This window comes from Cervus elaphus, chromosome 24 (genome assembly GCF_910594005.1).
Source record: "Cervus elaphus chromosome 24, mCerEla1.1, whole genome shotgun sequence".
NCBI lineage: Eukaryota > Metazoa > Chordata > Mammalia > Artiodactyla > Cervidae > Cervus > Cervus elaphus.
This window is the reverse complement of record NC_057838.1, coordinates 15,080,297-15,096,057: the sequence shown is the minus strand read 5'-3', so window position 1 is coordinate 15,096,057 and position 15,761 is coordinate 15,080,297.

Sequence of the window (15,761 nt, the reverse complement as noted above, 5' to 3'; positions counted from 1 at the left end):
AATTTTGAGCATTACTTCACCAGCGTGTGAGATGAGTGCAATTGTGCGGTAGTTTGAGGATTCTTTGGCGTATTGGAGTGTAGTTGACTTATAATGTTGTGTTAGTGTCAGATATATAGCCAAATGATTTCATTATACATGTATTTATTTTACTTTCTTGTACAGGTTATCACAGAATACTGAATAGAGTTCCCTGCGCTACACTAGGTCCTTGTTGGTTATCTGTCTTACACACAGTATACATAGCAGTGTGTGTGTTCATCCCCAGCTCCCAGTTCACCCCTCCCCTCCAGCACACACTTCCCCTCTGGTAGCCGTAAGTTCGTTTCCAATATCTGTAAGCCCGCTGCTGTTTTTGTAAATAAGTTCATTTGTATCATTTTTAAAAATTAGGCTCTACATATGAATGATATCATGTCCTTGTCTTTCTCTAAATTACTTTACTTAGTATGATCATCTCTAGGTCCATGCATGCTGCTGCAAAGGGCATTATTTCATCCTTTTTTATGAACATACACATGCCATTGTGTACATGCATCACACCTTCTTTATCCGTTCATCCGCCGATGGACATTCAGGTGGTTTCCATATCTTAGCTACTGTGACTAGCGCTGCAATGAATATTACAGTGCATGTATGCTTTCTAACATATGCCCAGAGTGGGATTGCTGGATCATATGATAGCTCTATTTTTAGTTTTTAAAGGACCCTCCACACTGTTCTCCATATGGTTGCATCAATGTACATTCCCACCTCAGAAGAAAAGCTGTGACAAAGCTAGACAGTGTTTAATAAAGCAAAGACATCACTTTGCTGACAAAGGATGGTACAATCAAAGCTATGGTTTTTCCAGTAGTCACATACAGATATGAGAGTTGGATCATAAAGATGGCAGAGTGCCAAAGGATTGATGCTTTCAAACTGTGGTGCTGAAGAAGACTCTTGAGAGCCCCTTGGACAGCAAGGAGATCGAACCAGTCAATTCTAAAGGAAATCAACCCTGAATACTCATTGGAACGACTGATGCTGAAGCTCCAATACTTTGGCCACCTGATACAAAGAGCCAACTCATTGGAAAAGACCCTGCTGCTGGGAAAGATTGAGGACAGGAGGAGAAGGGGGCGACAGAGGATGAGACAGTTGATGGCATCATTAACTCAATGGACATGAGTTTGAGGAAACTCCAGGAGATAGTGAAAGACAGGGAAGCCTGGCGTGCTGCAGTCCATGGGGTCGCAAAGACTTGGACTCGACTGAGCAACTGAATAACAACAACCAACAGTGAAGGAGAAAAGAAGAATATTTAAATAATGTTATCCACTTGAAATACGAGTTATTTCTAGGCTACTGCTTAAAGAAAATTCCTATCCAGTCTTTAATTCATTGCACCTATTGAAGGCACAACAGCAAAGTTGTGAATATGCAGGCTTTACTCATCAACGTACAAGGTCAAAAAACAGTTTGACTTAATAATGAGAAATTCTAATCCATCAGAGAACTCAGCTAAGCTGACATTGGTGATACTTCAGCCCCATTTTTGCACAGGTAGAGAGAAACGAGCATCCCCTCTTCTCCATCAAATTTGCTACTCACTGGTCTTTGCCTGGTTCCCTAAATGCAATCTCATTTATATAATATGAAAAGTAAGTTTGCTTTTTTTAACCAACATCTGACAGCATAGCTATTAAAAAGCCACTTGACAGGATATTGAAGCTCAGAAATCTAACAAGTGGCTTGTTAGTGAAGAATGTCCTGGCTGAACTAAGGAACAGGCTTGCCACTTTTTACCCCATCCTCTGAGGATAATAAGTAAGGAGGACAAAACGAGTGCAGCCCTCCTGGGTCTTCCCTTAAGAGTTTAAAAGCAAAATATTGATTTTGAGTTACCCTGCTTCAACTCAGCTTTGCTCTCATGATATTTTTATTCCCTTGTAGATTTCTGAGTCCATTTGTTGCAGAATTTAAAAAGTAAATCACTGGTGAATCTGTGCTGTGTCCATGTAACATTTCTGCACCTAAAAATATGGTCAATTGACACCTTAAAGGTTTCTGAGCAGCTCTAACTCTTAGTGACATCTCCAGTTGCATGCCCAGTACATTCAAAACAGATAAAGTGGATGAATTGATTTTAGTTGTATAAAACCCTTGACAAAATCTCTTTGTGGCCATCTATGCAGTCTCTTGATGATTTATAAAGGATTTGCTTATGACACAAATGTGATCCTTCCACTCTCTTCCATTTTGTTTTCCAAGTGGGTCCACAGTGAATTTCTTGATGCCAAGAGACCGACGTAGAATGTTCTTCAGTAACCCAGTGGCAGCCATGTAATCTTTACAATTTTGTATTAAGAAATGAGACTAGAATTGTGACTCAGATTATTATCAATATTCCTACCATAGAGCATTGAACTGAAACAGTCAGGGTTTATAAATTTTAGTTACTATTTGAAAAATATTTTTATTTATTTATTTGGCTGCACTGGGTCTTAGCTGTGGCATGGAAGATCTTTCATTGCAGCATGTGGGATCTAGTTCCCTGACCGGGGATGGGACCCAGGCCTCCTGCATTGGGAGCACCGAGTCCCAGCCACTGAACCACCAAGGAAGTCCCAAATTCTATCTACTGTTTTAAATGAATTTTCTTTTGTTGTATGCAAAATTCGCTGACTGAATTCTGACTAGGAGAAGCTGGAGGAAAGTATGCCAACATTCATTCTAAATGAAGTTTAGACATTCTTCTCTGAGTTTCTAGGAAAGAGTTAAGAGGAGTTCACATTCGGGAATAAATCTAAATTATTAGAGAATCTTCATTTAAATTTTTTTGAAAGAATTTCCTAACTTATTAATAGTTTCATCAGCATCCAAAGGAGTGAACATCTTTCTTTTCTGGATTCTTTGAATAGAATAGATTTCAGCATCCTCCTCTGCAAGAGGGTGCTTATGAAGTCTCCAAAATGCTCTGATTTTAAACCCCAAATGTGGAAGATGGCTCCCAGCTGTGCCACAGGGCTTCTAGGTGAACTTTATAATGTACTTCCAATTCAATGTTTTATACCTCTGGATTTCTCTTTATAAAATGAATATCCCCACATTCCTATGAGACAAATATCTCTCTGTAGAGATGCTGCTGAAGTCGCACAAAAAGGTAAATATCTATTTGTCCAATACACATATTAAGGCACTGATGCAGGGAGCTATAATAAAGAGATAAACAAGACACAGATCATGGTAACATACCAGCAAGGGAATCAACAGTCAAAATGTAATTATGGAACAGGAAAGTTAGGGATACATTAAACAGAATAGACACATTTCTATCATAGCATTTACACTAACATTTTCCATTCATGCTTGTTACGGGCAAGTCCATGGATAATATATGTGTTTAGAATATAGCTGCTGAAAATGCAGGAGGCAAACAGACCAAGTGTTAAGCCTTCCTTTTCTAGATCCCAGGAAACAGTCAAGTCTGGACCTAGGTCCCAGGTGTCTCCCTAAAAGCACAGCATCTTTCACACCACCACCCAAAAGTTCTAGGACGTGCACTCAACTCTTGCAAAGTAACATCTAGCAAAATGATCGCAAAGTCAGTGCACAAACGTCCTCTGCTACTTAAATAAAAATGAGAAGCCATGAAAGAATCTAGATGCTGAACAATCTTTTACTTATGCTGCCAAAAATGCCAGATTTTAAAATCAGTTAAAAAAAAATGTTTAAAAGGGTTTTTAAAAATGCAATTATGTACAGAGAGAAGTGAAGGACGTTCCATTAATCCAGCCGCAGGAGAGGGCAGGGATCTCAGAGAAAGATCCCAAAAGAGGAAACATTTGAGCCAAACATTGAACAAGGGGCACTCGTGGTAAAGAAGCTGTCTGCCAATGCAGGAGACATAAGAGATGAGGATTCGATCCCTGGGTTGGGAAGATTCCCTGGAGGAGGGCATGGCAGCCCACTCCAGTATTCTTGCCTGGAGATCCCATGGACAGAGGAGCTTGGCAGGGTACAGTCCCTGGGGACACAAAGAGTTGGACATGGCTGAGCGAATAAGCAGGCATAAGAGCTCACCAAGACCCAGAGGGCACATGAGTCTCCAAGGGCTGCCGGGACAAAGACTACACTTGGGGTGGCTTGGAACAGTATACTGCCTCCAAGTTCTGAAACCAGAGTCCAAAACCAAGGTGTCTGCAGTGGCGAGCTCCCTCTGAAGGCTTGAGGGTGGGGGTGGGAGCCGGGGCGCGCTCGTCCTGAGTCTCCCTCCTCCTTCCTGTTAGTTCCTTCCTTGTGGCGGCCTGGCTCCACTCGTCACGGGATGCTCTCCCCATGTGTGTGCCTCGTGTCTAAATGTCCTCTTTCTCTAAGGACAGGCAGGGCATGCTGGATTAGGAGCCCACACACTTCAGTACTGTCACATCTTACCTAATTACATCTGCAAATAACCAGCTCCAACTAGGGCCACAGTCTGAAGGTCCTATTAAACACACGAAGGGAGGCGGCACATCGAGCTGTAACAGGGGAGCGGCGAGGCCAGGAAAGGCTGCGGGGCTCGCCAGTCACAAGGGACTCCAGGCGGAGCTCGAGTGCGGGGTGAGCGCGCTGAGGCCTCCGGCTCTGGCCAAACACATGCTTTGACTTCCATCCCAAAGATCACAGAAGCTACGGGAGAATTCACAGAAGAGTGACATAATCAGCTTTTCTGTTTAAAAAAGAGTTCTCCTGGAACTTCCCTGGTGGTCCGGGGACTAAGGCTCGGGGTTCCCAATGCAGGGGGCCTGGGTTCCATCTCTGGTCGGGGAACTAGATCCCACATTCCACAGCTGAAAAAGACCCCGCAACTAACATCTAGCACAGCCAAGTAAATGCATATTGAAAAGGAAACAGAAAAGAATGCTCCAGGTTTACAATGGAAGAGGGATTAAAAGAGGCAGAGGAGAGGCAGAAAGGATCTGAGAGCCCTTAGCAGAAGTTAAGGGAAAAAATAGTTTGTGACCATCTTAGAACAGTTTAATCAGTCTAATTATTTAATTAATAACATATTGCCTCATCAGACTAATTCTCTACAAAGTGGGTAACTCTTAAAATCAAGCTGAGGACAGACTCTGTGCCTGGGGTGGTACTAGGTTATGAGGCTAGAGATCATAATTTACAAACAGATATTCATGTTGTGATGTGTGATAAGCACCTATTGCTTACTGATGGAGCACATAAACATTGAGAAGGCATCGTTACCTAAATTAAACAAAGTATGTGTTAGTCGTTCAGTCCTATCCGACTCTTTGTGACTCCATGGACTGTAGCCTGTGTCTGTCAATGGAATTTTCCAGGCAAGAATACTAGAGTGAGTTGCCACTTCCTCCTCCAGAAGATCTTTCTGGTCCAGGGATTGAACCCAGGTTTCCTGCATTGCAGGCAGGTTCTCTACAATCTGAGCCACCAGGAAGCCCCCAGTGAAACAAATGTACAACCAAATACATTAGAGAGAAAATAAAAGTCAAATACCAAAACAATAAGTGTTGGTAAAAGCGAAAACTTCAGGAAAGCTTTCTGGAGGAAGTGGCACTGTAGATGAGTCTTAAAAGTTAACTAGAATGAAGATAAAACAGAAATACAGCAAGCTTATTTTTTTTGTTTGTGAGTTAGCTTGTTTGTTCTGGGTTTTGGCCATGCCACGTGGCATGTGGGATCTTCTTCCACCAGGAATCAAACCCTCTGCATTGGGAGCTCGGAGTCTTAACCACTGGACCATCAGGGAAGTCTTGAGCTTATGTTTTGACTTCTCATGTCAAAGCGAGTTATTACTTCCTTTGCCTTCCAGGGGATAAACTAAGAACTCCTAAGGATAAGGTTAGGGACAGAAGGGCCATCGTAGGCACCCATTTCTAAACTTTATTTTATAAACTGCCTTGAATGTCTGTGACATTCTAAAGATCTACATGGTGTCAAATGCCTTGACTCCACCTTTAAGGTTAATATGAGTAAGTGGCTACTGCAGGGAGACTAACAAGAACTCTTCTTCCAAAAATAAACACAGCATCCTTGTCAGCATCCTGGCAAGAATACCATGTCGATGTATTGCTGAGCCATCCTAACTGGTTTTTAATCCAAAAAGAAAGTGATTCATTTTTGCCCTTTAGGTGACAGGAGTGATTTTTATATTGTGAAATCCTGGCAAAGGTTTCCTATTCACAATAGGTGAGGGGGAAAATGCTGCATTAGGTACCATCTGTCAAATATAAATCCTTCAAAACTAGTGATGACCCCAGAACAAAATATGTAACATAAATGTAGATGATATATTTGATATGCATAATTTTGTTAAAAGGAGGCATCTTCACATAATTTATTATCTTTCTTTCTTAATGAGATTAAACAATTTTATACCCTCTTACTTTCGGGGTAGGCTATTAAAAGTTAATTAAAACTAAAAAGCTTTGCTAATTTTATAACTCTGTTTCCTGGACAAATGACTCATTTCTTATTAAATAATAATTGAATATTGGTGACTAAAACACAATAATTCGGATTGAAATATGGTTTCTTTTTTAAAATATTTACTCATTTGGGTGCACCAGGTCTTAGTTGCAGCTCGTAGAATCTTTAGCTGCAGCATCTGAATTCTTAGTTGCAACATGTGAGACCTAGTTCCCTGACCAGGGATGGAACCCAGGACCCAGTGGGAGCACAGAGTCTTAGCCACCGGACCACCAGGCAAGTCCCTGCAGTATGGTGTCTTTCTTTACAACATAAGCCCTGGGGAAACTGATGTACCAGTCAGGATGGTTTCACTACAAGCCATAGAACCCCAACTAAAGATCGCATAAAAACAATCAGTATCTTAAACAGACATCATGGTGTGTAATCATATAACTGAAGTCCCCTACTGTCCTTTTTAAAATGTATTTCGTGTAAAAACTTTTCCCTCTGCCCATGAAGGGAAATTCCAATAATGCAAATAAATAAATAATTTGCAGTCTTTTTAAGTTGGAAAACTTTCTAAGTGTAATAATTATCTCTGGTCCCATGTAATAATCATAAATTTGAGCATGATTTTGAGTTAAAACATTGTCTCTCCCTAATCTTGGGGCTTCTGAAGGCAGGAAGCCAGGGAAAGCAGCATGAACCTGCCTTTTATCAACCCCACCTCCCACCTTTACTGACTCACTCAAGAGTCAAAGTGGAAGAGGTGAGGGGGTGAAAGGAGCCCAGAATTTCTTTCTTGACTGGCCCTGTAAGTGGCATAGGGAACCCAGCCAATGATGAAGGCTGATTCTTCTTGGGGACTTTCAGCGTTTGTTCAGAGGCCATCCGTAAGAACGTGTATGTCCTGTGACATGGGCAAAGTATCTGCTCTCTCTCTCTGCCCATTCTCCATTCTGCTCCTTGGAATTTTCCAGCAGTCACTCCATAGAAGCTCTTTCAGCTGTGGCCTCGCTGCTCCCAAGGGTTCTCCTCTTGAACAAGATTCAAAATCACTCTCTCTCTCTCTCTCTCCTCTCCCACCACACTTTCCTCCTCTTCTCTTCTCTTCCCACATCTAATTATTGGGAAATCTCACTCTTCTTTTAGCAGAAAAATCTCTATCACCCATCTTCAGAGATTTCAACTAGTAAAAATCAGAGTTGTCACCGATAGACCTCAGAGAACCTCTCAAAGGTGATGATCCTACCCAGCAACTCCACTCCTGGCATATACCCAGAGAAAACTATACTTTGAAAAGATAAATGCACCCCAGTGTTCATTGCACCACTGTTTACAATAGTCAGGACAAGGAAGCAACCTAAATATTCATCAAAAGAGGAACAGATAAAGAAGATGTGGTACATATATACAATGGAATATTACTCAGCCATAAAAAAGAATGAAGTCATGCCATTTGCAGCAACATGTATGGACTTAAAATATGTCGCATGAAGTGAAATAGTCAGATACAGAAAGACAAATATCAAATGATATTGCTCATATGTGGAATCTAAAAAAAGAGTACAAATGAACTTATCTACAAAACAGAAATGGAGTTACAGATGTAGAAAACGAACTTACGGTTATCAGGGAGTAAGAGGGAGTTTGGGATTGACATATACACAATACTATATATAAAATAGACAACAAATAAGAACTACTATATAGCACAGGGATCTCTATTCAGTATTCTGTAATAAGCAATATGGAAAAAGAAACTAAAGAAGAGTGAATATATGTACATGTAGAACTGATGCTCTTTGCTCTACATCTGAAAATAATACAACAGTGTAAATCAACTATACTTCAATAAAAATTAAAAAACAATTATTTTGATTATGCTAATTGACCACTTACTAGTTCCGGATACTTTTCATGAATTAGCTCACTTAATCTTCAGAGCAAACCTATGAGGTAGAAAGTACTCACTTTCTCCAGAAAAATGAAGAAACTTGCCCTGTCTCCCCCATGGTAGGCGATGGAGCATGGATGGGTCCTCTTTTCCTTGCACTTTGGCCTCTTAATTAGATCTCCTGGTGACTGTTTGCCATCTGCTCTTCCCTGCTCAGGTACATAAGCACACACCCTGTCCCACTGTCCCAAGAGAGCATCTCTCAAAAGAACAACATCTCCAGCACCTTAAAAAGACACATCTTAGATATCCACATGAAAGCAAGTGAAGAAGTGTCTACCCCCTCCCTCACTGCAACCAGAGCTGAACCTATCACTTTCCAGGCATCAGACTGACACCCAGGAAGGCAGGCACAGGCAACTGAAGGCCCAGGGACACTCAGGTGCTCTTTCCTCATCCTCACATCAAACTCCCTGCTGCTCTTTTCTTTGTTGGCCTTGCCCTTCAAAAGTGCCTGGGCTTGGCTCTTGCTGCTGGTCCTTGTCTTGGTCTGACACGTCTTGGTTAACAGATAAGAGCCAGGTGCTACAAGACCTTAGCCCTCAGCCTCTCAGGCCACCTAGAGAATGTCAAATAGCAAACCTTGGAAAATAACCACTTTCCACTTTATTCATGTCAGTGAGGATTTTACCAACTGTACAAATTAATATGGGCATTTTGGGCCCATATGTAGAACATTAGAGCATTTGCTCTGGAAAATCCGCTAAACTGGAGATCATCAGCTGTATACTGAGAACAAATAAAAGCAATTATGTTCAATGTTAAAAAGAAAAAAACCTTTAGTCTGTCCTTTTGTGAATCCTTGATAGAATTGAGGGTCAGTCAAATCACAAGCAAATTCAACCAATCAGAACTTAGTCACTCTTAATCCTGGACTTCCTCCGCACCCAGTATTTGATTTCTCACAGGTGTCTAAGATCACAGGAGTCAGACATGACTTAGCAACTAAACCACCAACACAGCTATCAGTCTCAGAAATCACATGTAGTAGGAGTCAAGAAAGTGAAAGAGGCTAGGTTTTAAATGTTCTCAGCACAAAAAATAAACGAGAACTATGTGACAATGCAGAGGTGTTAGCTAAAGCTACAGTGCTCATCATTCACATCATACGTAAGTGCAGCAAACCAGCATGTTGTACACCTGAAACTTACGCAATGTTATGTCAGTTATATCTCAATTTTTTAAATGTGTTAAACATCATTATTCCTTTATTTGACATATTCTATTTACTATGAATTTTCCTTACTCTACTATTCTATTTCATTTTGGTTTGGAATTTTTCAGTTATAGAAATTTTCTGCTTCTTATGGTCAAGTTTGTCTTTCTTTTCCTTGATAATACTAAAACATCCTTCCTAAAATTAGAAAATTATGCAGTCTCCAAAAATATGATAAATATCCAAAGTACTTCCTATTTTTTCAGTTTCTGGGGCTAATTTTGACTATACAGATCTTTGTTGGCAAAGTAATGTCTCTGCTTTTTAATATGCTGTCTGGGTTGTCATAGCTTTTCTTCCAAGGAGCATAGATTTTCTTCCCAGCCTTTTAATTTCATGGCTTATCATAAAACCTTTAATTTCAAGGTTTGTCATAGCCTTTCTTCCAAGGAGTCATAGGTTTTCGTTCAAGTCTTTTAATTTCATGGCTGCAGTCACTATCTGCAGTGATTTTGAAGCCCAAGAAAATAAAGTCTGTCACTGTTTCCAATTTTTCCTCATCTATTTGCCATGAAGTGATGGGACCGGATGCCATGATCTTAGCTTTTTGAATGTTGAGCTTTAAGCCACCTTTTTCACTCTCTTCTTTCACCTTCATCAAGAGGCTCTTTAGCTCCTCTTTGCTTTCTGCCATAAGGGTGGTGTCATCTTAATATCTGAGGTTGTTGGTATTTCTCCTGACAATCTTGATTCCAGTTTGTGCTTCATCCACCCTGGCATTTCGCATGATGTACTCTGTATATAAGTTAAATAAGCAGGGTGACAATATACAGCCTTGACATACTCCTTCCCCAATTTGGAACCAGTTCGTTGTTCCATATCTGGATCTAATGCTTGTTTCTTGATCTGCACACAGGTTTTGCAGGAGGCAGGTAAGGTGGTCTGGTATTCCCATGTCTTTAAAAATTTTCTGCAGAATTTTGCTATACAGAAAAGTAAATCAATTATACACCTATGTACATTCTTTCTTATATATTCTTTTCTATTGTGGTCTCTCGTAAGATGTTGAATATAGCTCCCTGTGCGCTACAGTTGGACCTTGTTTTGCATCCGTCCCATATGTAGAAGTTTTACCTGCCAACCCCAGCCTCCCACTCCATCCCTGCCCACTCCCCTCCCCTTGGCAACAACCAGTCTGCTCTCTATGTCCATGATTCTGTTTCTGTTTCACAGAAAGGATAATCTGTGTTATAGTTTAGATTCCATTTATAAGTGATATCGTATGATGTTGTCTTTCTCTTTCTGACTTATTTAACTTAGTCTGATAATCTCTAGGCCCATCCACATTGCTGCAAATGGCATCATTTCATTCATTTTGTGGCTGAGTAATATTCCATTGCATGTGTGCTCCATATCTTCTTTATCCATTCATCTGTCAATGGATATTGAGACTGTTTGCCTGTCTTGGCTATTGTGAATAGTGCTGCTATGAACTTGAGGGTGTGTGTAATCTTTTGGAATTAAAGTTCGTCTGGATATATGCCCAGGAATGGGATCATCATCTACTCTTATATCCTAAGGTTTCTGCAGACTTCATCAGAATTCTGCACAGAATCAAGTTCAAGTTCCCTCTGTGGTCACTGGCCGACCTCAGTCCCAAATAGATACCGGCATACATCATCAACTTAATCAACGAGACCAGCCGTCTCTCCTCAGACTCTCATGAAACCAGCGGTCTCCACATTCACTCAGCACCCCAAGCTCAAGCCACCAGCATGTCTTGCTTGGTCCAGTGCAGGAGCCTTTTATTTCTTTTCCGCATGACAGCCAGAGGAATAATTTAAAACCATGAAATAATTTGAAACATAAATCAAATCCTATTTCTCCACCACTTGAGCACTTCCAGTGCCTTCTTATACCCTTTAGACTAACATTGAAAAAGCTCAGGTAAGTGCTTATTTAAGGTGATGGAGGATTTGGCTGTAGACTGCCTCTCTCACCTCATCTCAAGTCAGTCACCTCAACCAGTCTGCTCTCAGCTTCTAGAGCACAGAGGTCTGGCTCCCGGCTCCAGGCTACTCTGCTCACTTGCCCTGTGCTGGGACTTACCAGTTCTGACGCCTCAGAGCTGCTCTCCAGACTCCCCATCCAGAGCAGCTTTCCACACCAACCTGCTCTATTTTCTGCATCACTCTTACCATGCTCTGAAATTGCCTTATAAACTTTCTTTCTTTTTTGTTTTATGTCTGTCTCCTTTCACTACTAAACCCAGCACCTAGCATAGTGAGTGTCAGGTACTGAGTGCTTAGTAACTACCCACTGAATGGATGGATGGGTGGATAGATGGATGAATATACAACCATCCCCAAGTTTGCAGGCAGAGGGGCTTCCCAGGTGGTTCAATGGTTAAGGATCTGACTGCCAGTGCAGAAGGTGCAAGAGACTCAGGTTCAGTTCCTCGGTTCCCCCTGGAGGAGGAAATGGCAACCCATGGCAATATTCTTGCCTGAAAAATTTCATGGACAGAGGAGTCTGACAGGCTATAGTCCACGGGATTGCAAAGAACTGGACACGACTCAGTAACTGAGCATGCATGCATTGCAGGCAGACTTTCTTCCCTAGCACTTCTATCCTTAGAGTGATGTCTTGTGCAGTATATCATTGTTTGTTTTTTATCAATTTTTAAAAATTTAGTCATCATCCCATTGTCTTAACTCCTTCTTCCTTTTGTTGTTGGTGTTGTTGTTGTATTAGTCGCTAGGTCCTGTTCGACTCTTTGCGACCCCCTGGACCATAGCCCACCGGGCTCCTCTGTCCATGGGATTCTCCAGGCAAGAATACTGGAGTGGGTTGCCATTCTGTTTTGCAGGGGGTCTTCCTGACCCAGGGATTGAACCCACATCTGCATTTCAGGCAGATATTTTACCATCTGAGTCATCAGGGAAGCCCCCTTCTTCCCTTTAATTTCCTCCAATAAACAGGCTTTCTTTATATCTCGTCATTGTCTTCAACACTTTATTTTTTTTAAGTTTTGGATGAGCTGGGTCTTCATTTCAGATCCTAGAGCACATGGGCTTCAGTAGTTGCAGTGTGTGGGCTCGGTGGCCCCAAGACATGTGAGATCTTAGTACCCCAACCAGGGATCAACTCGTGTCCCTTGTGTTGGAATGCAGATTCTTAACCACTGAACTACCAAGGAAGTCCCTATCAATTTTTTAAATTGAAGTATAGTTCATTTACCAGGTGGCGCTAGTGGTAAAGAACCCACTTGCCAATGCAGGTGGACATAAGCGATGCAGGTTCAGTCCCTGGGTAGGGAGATCCCCTGGAGGAGGACATGGCAACCCACTCCAGTATTCTTGCCTGGAGAATCCCATGCACAGAGGAGCCTGGTGGGCTACAGTCCATGGGGTCACAAAGAGTCAGACATGACTGAAGTGACTTAGCATGCACACACAGTTCACTTACACTGCTGTATTAACTACCGCTGTTCAGCAAAGTGGTTCTGTTATACAAATGCATGGTGTTTTTTAATATACTTTTCCATTGCAGCTTATCCTAGGATATTGACATTATTGCTTGTTAACACCCAAATATTCATTTTCCTCTCCCTTTCCTTGTAGCCCTAAATTTGGGAGGCTGTTTATATGCTTTCCCCAGACTTTGAAATGACCCCATCTCTCTGGGCATAGAGATTGATTCAGTGACAAGCAGGGTAACTTCTAGGCCTCTGAGAAAAAAGGAGAACCTGGAAGCTTCTGGAAAAGACTCTTTTTCCTCAACATTGTTTAAATATGAATTAGTCTTGATATTAGATACAATCCCAGTGAAAATCCCAACAGAGTTTTTAAAAAGTAAAACCTCAGTAAAATGAAGAAATGATCAGAAAGCAATGAAGATGTACATGACTACATGATACTTCTTTTTCTAAAATATTAATTTAAATGCTTATTTCCTCTTTTGCATTTTGTATTATAACTCTTTTAAAGCTCTGGCTTTATAAATATTGATGAGCTAATTCTAAAACTCCAATGGAAATGCAAAGGGCTCAAATAGTTGTAGTTTTTGACGGCATCCCATTAGTTTGTACATACAATGTTCATAAGTTTTAAATGTAACTTTAATTTTATTCATGATTTATCCTTTAGTCCTATGTGTGTGTGTATGCTCAGTCATGTCCACCGCTTTGCAATTCTATGGACTGTAGCCCACCAGGCTCCTCTGTCCATGTATTCCAGGCAAAAAAACTGGAGTGAGTTGCCATTTCAGTCTCCAGGGAATCTTCCTGATCCAGGGATCAAATCCACAATTCTTGCGGCTCCTGTGTTGGCAGGCAGATTCTTCACCACTGGAAGTTTTTAGTCCTAATAATGCTACAAAAGAATGATTTTAAATACTCAAATTTGTATTGCTGATTTAAAATTTTTCACAATGGTCACAAGACACGATCTTGAAATTTCAACTATTTTGGAAGCTAAAAAGAAATTTGAGTTTTTCTCTATGAACAATTTTTATAAAATTTCTTCAAATTCTTGAAATGTCCTGACCCATAACTTTGAAAGTAAGAATTAACTTAAGTTTCTACCATCTAATTGCTATATTTTACCCCTTGTGCCTTGTGAAGCTAGGAATGAAAACCAAGTATTTAGTCTGTAGTTCTTTCTCTACAGAAAGCCTTGTGTCATCAAATCTTTTTAGAGAAAAAAGAACTGGAAGTTTAATAGCTATTCTTTTGTATAATAGCTATTCTTAATAAAGAAATAGCTTCACTCCCCTTGCTGTCATAGAACATCTGAGAACTTTCAGCAGGAAAATAATGGGCTGCTTTGCTCATGTTCAGAAAAGGTCATTGGAAGGACTGATGCTGAAGCTGAAACTCCAGTACTTTGGCCACCTGATGTGAAGAGTTGACTCATTGGAAAAGACCCTGATGCTGGGAGGGGTTGGGGGCAGGAGGAGAAGGGGATGACAGAGGATGAGATGGCTGGATGCCATCATTGACTCGATGGGCATGGGTTTGAGTAAACTTCGGGAGTTGGGGATGGACAGGGAGGCCTGGCATGCTGTGATTCATGGGGTCGCAAAGAGTCAGACACAACTGAGCGACTGAACTGAACTGAACTGACGGAAATTTCACCATTTTCATAAATCAGAGACACTTACAGTCCTTTCCCCTACAAGCAGTTGCTGCAATTCACTTAGTATCATTGTGTATACTACGAACTACCAACACAAGAAGTGAATTCAAAGTATACTGTTATCCTCCTAGACAAAGATGACATACTGATGACAGTGTCACTTCCCGTATTTACAAGTCAGTGAAAGAGATGAAAGTGACACCCACTCCTTTTCTTGGGAATCAGAAGTTGAATCACCATATTCAGCACTGGTTGTACCAGATCTTTAAAGAACTAGCAGAAACCAACAAGTAATCATAAATTCATAAATAATCATTCTTTCACTTAACAAAAGCATTCACTCTTTCTAGAAAGACAGAAAACGTCTTCCACATAGAATTTATTCTTTGATAGTAAATTGTTTTGTTTTTGTTGTTGCCTGTGTTTGGTTGGTTTTGGATTATCAGTAACTTTTGTAATTTCTCTTAAAAATAAGAGTAACAATTTTCCAACTGTAATGACTATAAACATTTACACCACACTGAATTATTATATCAAAAACTTGCTTTTTAAATTATATGAAGAGAATTAATAAAAAGCTGTCTAAAATTTTTTGATTAAAAAATATAAGAGCAAAAAAAAGAGTAATAATGTTAGGGAATTAATAGATTACATCTAAGGTCAGAGATAAATCTAACCTTATGAATCTTGGGGTCTCAGGGGTAGCACAGAGTCTGGCAGCTAGTAAGTCCTTCACAAACTTGTGCTGAATGAGCTTACGCAGCACTGTCTAAATGATGCAATCCCAGAAAAAGCACTCTGCTGCTTCCGAGACAAATCACATTCTTGCGGCACTGTTGAGATTCCTTGACTTATTTGGTATGCTACCAAAGCTTTTCTCTTCCATTCTGGAAGCCCTTTTAATCCAACTCTAGTTCTCTAATGCTAACATTTGCTTTTCAATTTACTAAAGGAAGGGTAGGAAGAGAGGGAAAAAGAAAAGGAAGTTATATAGACCATGAAACTTCTCCACCTTATTCCTCTTACTGCTGTGTACTCATGGTGAGCCATCTAAAAGGTGGATTTTGGTCCAGGAGGGATGGTCAATACAAGTGTTTAA